Source organism: Cebus imitator, unplaced genomic scaffold, assembly GCF_001604975.1.
Source record: "Cebus imitator isolate Cc_AM_T3 unplaced genomic scaffold, Cebus_imitator-1.0 Scaffold1035, whole genome shotgun sequence".
Taxonomy (NCBI): Eukaryota; Metazoa; Chordata; class Mammalia; order Primates; family Cebidae; genus Cebus; species Cebus imitator.
In genome coordinates, this window is record NW_016108350.1 from 70,587 (window position 1) to 77,484 (window position 6,898).

Here is a 6,898-nt window from a genome sequence, read left to right on the forward strand (position 1 = left end):
ACCCTATAAATAAATCAACAAATGGTTAACCTGACCCTAGTTAGTCAAAGTGCTGAGGACATCAAAAGAAAGCTTCAGAAGTAGACCGAGTCTGTGGCTGTGAGTACTTCTTAGTTGTTGGAGGTAGCACACCAGGTTTTTGTAAACTAAGAAGCGGTGAGCCACAGAGAGGCCTGCAGAGAAAATGAGCGGCAAGCCAGAAGAAATGCTGACTTGTTCGCTGCAGCCATGGGGAGGCCCCCTCTCAGAGGACAGGGAAAGGAGGGCCTGAGTAAAAGGACCCAGTCTGGCCAGCTGCCCTTGCAAACAAAACCAGTGTGTCTATTATAAGGAGATAGGCCACTGGAAGGATAAGTGCCCATAGTTAAAGAAAAAGCAGTAATGTCCAGAACAAAGGGTCTCAAAAAAGGAAAAAGGATCTGTGTTCAACCTGGCAGAAGCATTGCTGGACTGAAGGGGAACGGGCTCGCCAACTCCCCAAGGAGCCCATGGTCAGGATTATAGTAGGGGGCAGAGATATTAATTTCCTTGTCAATACTGGGGCTTATCATTCGGTGGTAACTCAGCCAATAGTCCCTTTGTCAAGTGATTCTCCTACCTCAGCCTCCTGAGTAGCTGGGATTACAGGCATGTGTCAGTACACCTGGCTAATTTTGTATTTTAGTAGAAATGGGGTTTCTCCAAGTTGGTCAGGCTGGCCTTGAACTCCTGACCCCAGGTGATCTGCCCACCTCAGCCTCCCAAAGTGCTAAGATTACAGGAATGAGCCATTGCGCCTGGCCACTTCTGTTTCTAAAAATAGGCCTGGACTAAACCACCAGCCCGCACAAGATCACCCCTCCTCCTGTTTTTCTTCATTTTGGAGACCATCTTACCATTCACAGCTGACAACTTCACATGCAAGCATGGGGGTTCTGTTTCTTCTGTCACAAAGAATCTCCATGGAGACAGAGGAACTTCCTTGTTCTGCCTTGAAGAACACTTGTTGCGAGAATCTGAGGGAGCTGTCTTGGTTCTGCCTCTTCTTGCTTCTAGGCTGAGGGCTCCCACTACATCCAAGCTGGCCTCTGATGGCATATGCTTGGGAACCTGACCCTCTTGACCCGGTCAGCATACTTAAGGAAGTTATATGTGTCCTTGTTGTCCACGCTGGAGAGGCTGGTGGCAGGAATCATCCCTATGTGGCAGTTACCCCTGAGGGAGTCTTTGAACAGATAGATCAGTTTTCTGTACTTGTAGGGCACATGGGTCTTGTGGCCCTGGGGGGCAGTGAGCAACTATGAAGTGAAGTGGCTGACTAGAGTGTCCCAGGTGGGGCCTGGCAGCCTTTCACCAGGGTTCAGGCACTTGGTCGCTATCTTGGGATGGATGCTGGTCTGTGCTGCTTATACCTTTGCATCAGCCAGGGCATTGAGGATGTTGATAAGCACCAGCAGAGAGCACTTGACCGTTGGCACCTTTTTACCTGGGTACTGAATGCCAGCTCAGAGCCAGCCAGGTCAATCAGGCTTTTCTTGGCCACATGGACAGCCTGGCTCAGTCCTGAAACCCAGTTCTGCTGCTTCTTAAAGGTCTGGGACAGATGCAGTGGTTAGGGGGAGCTGGACATCAGGAGCCCCTGCTTCAGGCTCTGACTCATGATCCCTGTCACCTGGAAGATGGTATGGGAGTGGGAGGGAGTTGAACTGGCATCAGTGGGGTGCTGTGCACCCTGGTCAGCATCTTCAGCAGCTACTCGGTTTGGGTTGGCTACAGAAAAGAGGGCCAGGAGCGAGGCTGTGGGCTCTCCCACTAGGACATTTCCCCTGATAAAAAAAGGCTGCTCTTCAAAACCAGTGTCAGCCCCCTTCCTGCCACCATTGCCGTCATCATCACAGGACCCAGGGCATCTCCAAACTGTTTTATGAAGAAACCCTGGAGGACCAATGTGGCTGCCCATCTCACCTGAGCCCAATCCCACACCTGGTGGAAAAATAAGTCCTTCTACCACTACCTCTTTGTCCAGGTCCTCACAGATGGTAAGGGGCCCCTTGGGCTCCAGGAGGTCCTGAATCTGCTCATTGCACACCTGAAGGGAATGAAAGAGACCTGAGGGAGAGGGGCCAGTCAGGAAACCTCTCTTCCTAGAGGCTGGAGGGGGAAGCATGAGGCCAGGCATATCTGAGACCCTGTGCATAAGTGACACTTTACAGCACCATGTTAAATGACAAGAGCAGGGCCATGTGGTGGGGGGTCATTCTCATGCAGCATCTCACTGAGTTGTATCCATGTCATGAGTCTCACTGGGCCCCAAGTTCTCATTTCCTACCACCCTGCTTCCCACTGGCTCACTCGACCTCATGCACTCATTCCTCTCCTCAGGTGGTTGTAGAATGAAATCCAGAGCAGGGGGTAGCCTGGCTTCCTGGTAGGTGATGAGCACCTAAATGTACTTCTCCTTCTGGCGGGCCTCAAGATGCAAGCAGACTTCCACAGTGGTCAGGTCCATGATGCTGTGGGCCTCCTGCCTTCTCAGCATGGTGCATGTCTTCTCAGCCCCAGTGGCCCCATAGGCAAACACTACAGAGGACAGAGCAGGGAGGAGGCCCCACTGCACTGCCACCCAGCTCAGCCCTTCTCCCATGGGCCCCTCTCATTTGCCGTTTAGTTTTTCCAAGATACAGCTTTTGGCTAAGTTAATTCTTTCTATTGTATGGTAAAATTCTATTTTATTAATATGTTCCTTTATCTTCTTTTTTGTTCTATACATGTGTTCTATTGTTCATTTTATAAAACTTGGATATTTGTCTATCTTTTAACTTTTTAAACAAAACTTCCAATGTAAGCATTTGAGACTAAAAATTAACCTCTAAGAATTGCTCTAATTTCATCCCACAAGTTTTACAAATGGTAATTTTATTATTGTTCCATGCTAATTATCTTTTTATTATAGTTGTTGTTTCTTACTTGAATAAGTGTATCTTTAAAAGAAATTGCCAAATTTTGTTTGTTTTAGTTTTGTTTTTATTGGTATTTATAACTCAATTGCTTGTGGAAAGAATATAATATGTAAATACCCTGATAATCGCTTAGATTTGCTTTGTAACCAGGTAGAGAAAATACATAAATAACTCTAAAAATATGCTGCACATGTACCTTTAAATATAAAGACCAGCATCTTAAAGGATGCAGGGACAGTAAATATAAAGACCAGCATCTTAAAGGATGCAGGGACAGCAGAAGAAATAGAATAGGGAGGAGACTGGAGAAAGCAATGTAATACTGGGATGTTCTCCTCTGAGCTGGCTTAACGTCTCTGAGCTTCAGTTTCCCAACCTGCATATTGTAAACAATATCGGCATCGGCAGCAAAAGTTTGGGAAAAGTAAGTGAGTTAATTCAAACCTGGTAAGTTCTTAATCAATATTGGCCATTACTGTCAGAATTATTTGACTTATGGCATCTTTCCATTATGCCAGAAGAATCAATATCTTCAATAAAATCCCGTTAAGTTCTGTATCACAGACCATCCATGTAAATTAAATACCCTACATGATCAAAGCTTAGAGGAGAAACATGCTAGGAGAAGTAATGAAGGACTGGTCTTCTTTTATAGAGATGTTTTTGCATTCCCTTCTTCATTCAATCACATATGTACTGCATGACACAGTGGCTAGATTATAGCCACTAGCACATGCATCTCTGCAATCAGTTTTGTAAACGTCTGTGGAGAGGCGCTTATCTACACTCCACTCACATGCAGGGAGTCTCAGGTGTCCAGGTCTAATGTGCAGAAGAACCCAATTATTGTGACATATTTTTGAGCTCATCAACTGTGTAATATGACTCTCCTCTCTGGTGCAAACCATGATTAAAGAAGGCATTGTGACATATTGCTGAGCCAGCACCCAGGTGAGATGACATTCACTTCCTGCTCTTATCCTGACTACAGAAAGAATTGTTACATATCAATGGGCCAAACATCCAAGTGTTGTAACTCTTCTACTGGGACCTGCCCATGGTGGGGAAATATTGACATATTCCTTGCCTGATATTCAGTTGATTTGAACTTCTGCCTGATTTCTGCCCACATGTGAGATTGTGACATACACCTAGCCCCAACTCACAAGCATGATGACTACTCTCATACCTGAATGAAGACAATAGAAAAGATTTTGACTCTTCTAGCTTGGCTTAAGGAAATGGGCAACTTACTGGGTCTTTACTTGCAGAAAGGTCCAAGATTACAACACTCATGCATATTGCATAAAGTTTCTGAGTGGCACAGAGAGTGTCATAAGAGGGCCCAAAACACAAGTGGGATTTTGACTCTCCTAGGCCCACAAAGCCAACAGTAAGAATTGTAGGCCATGGTGGTGGCTCATGCCTGTAATCCCAGCACTTTGGGAGGCCGAGGCAGGCGAATCTCGAGGTCAAGAGTTTGAGACCAGCCTGGCTAACCTAGTGAAACCCCATCTCTGCTAAAAATACAAAAAACTTAGCTGTGCGCGGTGTTGGGTGCCTGTAGTCCCAGCTATTCAGGAGGCTGAGACAGGAGAATCACTTGAACCTGGGAGGCGGAGGTTGCAGTGAGCTGAGATAGCGCCACTGCACTCCAGCCTGGGTCACAGTGTAAGACTCTGTCTCGAGAAAAAAAAAATAGAATTGTCATGTTGCCACATGAACTCAGCCCACTGACTGTTGAGGTTCTGAACCTCACACTCAGGGACAGTTAAAAGTTGGAATTGTGACTCTCATTGTAAATCTGTTCCACAAAAAATGATGATGACTGTCAGATAAATATTCGGCACACATGAGAGACTATTACTCTCCTACCAGGACAAAGTCTGAAGGTGGTCTTGGGGCTCTCACACATGAGTCCAGTTCACCATTGAGATTCTGAATTGCATATCTGTACCCAACTCACAGGTGTTCACTCTCACACCTGGTGTTGAGACCAGTGTGGGATTGTGAATCTGTTTTATGGACATTTCTGCAGGTGTGATGTGACATGTACCTTTGCCCAGCTTCTGAGATTTGATCATTTTGCCTGAATAAAGCCCATACATGGGACAGTGACAGATATTTGGTCCATATACCTTGGTGATTCTCCTGTCTTGGCCCTTTTCTTAGGATAAATTTTGATATATCTCTGGGTCTATCACCTGGGCGATGTTACCATTTTTTTCTAACTGGTCCCTGCCCACAGAGAAAATTGTAATGTATCTTTAAGCCCGTCACCTAGGTGATGTGACTCTTCTCTTCTGCCTGAGCCCTGATTCCAGTAGGAATTGTGACCCTGCACTCAAATGATTTGATTCTTCTGCCTCAGCCCTGCCCACAGTGAGCATAGTGACGTATTTCTGGCTCCAACATTTAAGTAATGTGACTATTCTCTTCTGCCCACAGAAGGTGTTGTAACATATCACCTAGCCCAGCACCCAGCTGATGTGACGTTCCTGCCGTGGCACTTCCCACAACGAGAATGTTGACATATCCCTGTCCTAGAATTCAGATGATGTGATCTTTTGCCTGGTCCATGGCCAGAGGTGGAATTGTTAAGTATACCTAGTTTCAACTAGCAGACATGATGATGACTCACATACATGGACCTAGCCAATACAACAGACTTTTACCCTCAGAGCTAGACTTAGGAATATGGGTAAGGTTCTGGATCTTCTTCTGAAAAGGTCACAGAAAATTATAACTCAAATGCTTTATGAAGCCCTTAGGTGGTATGGAGAGTGTTGTAACAGGGTCCAACACACAGGTGAAACTGTGACTCTAATAGACACACCCATCCAACAATTGGGATTGTCACCCTCAAACATAGACACAGCCCGCTGGTGAGGTCAAAAATCTCACATGTGGTTACAGACCACAGTTTAAATTGTGACTGTCCTATGTGGATCTGACCACAAGTAAAATTGTGACTCATTTTTGGACCCAGCTCACAGGCATGATGATGAATCTCATACCTGGGACCCAGCCAATAAAAGAGATGTTGATTTCAGCCAAGCTCTGTGGTCACACCTGTAATCCTAGCACTTTGGGAGGCTGAGGAGGGCGGATCACCTGATGTCAGGAGTTTGAGACCAGCCTTGCCAACATGACAAAACCCTGTCTCTACTAAAAACTTTTAGTAGAAACCCCAACTCTACTAAAAAAAGTTTGGTGTGGTGGCACACACCTGTAATCCCAGCTACTTGGGAGACTGAGCAGGAGAATCACTTGAACCCAAGAGGAGGACGTTGTAGTGAGCTGAGATTATGCCACTGCACTCCAGCTGGGTGACAGAGTGACACTCGGTCTCAAAAACAAATAAAAACAAAACAGAGATGTTGACTGTTACTGTTAAGTTTAGGGAAATGGGTATTGTTCAGAGTTTTCTGCTTGTACAAAAGTCACAAAACTGCTTGTACAAAAGTCACATACAGTGTAATGCTCTAAGGTGGTAAAGAAAGTGTCAACACAGCCCAGTACAAAAATGAGGTTGTTTTTCTCAAGTGCACAATCAGCTGACAGAATCGCCACTCTCACACATGGACAGATCCCACTGGTGAAGTCCTGAATTTGACATGTGGACACAGACCACAGTTGAAATTGTGACTGTCACATATGGATCTGAACACAAGTAGGATTGTGACTGATTTCTGGACCCAGCTCACAGGTATGGTGATGACTCTCATACCTGCCCCAGCCGATGGAAGAGATGTTGACTCTCAGGCCTGGGCTTAGGGCAGCAGGTAAGATCCTGGATTCATAACAACATAAAGTTCTCAGAGCAGAATCCAACTCTCAAACATATTGTGTGAAGCTCTCAGATGGTACAGGGAATGTCGTAACAGGGCCAAAAGCACAGAGGAATTTGTGTCTCTCATACACATACCCAGCCAACAATAAGGATGGTCACTCTCCCA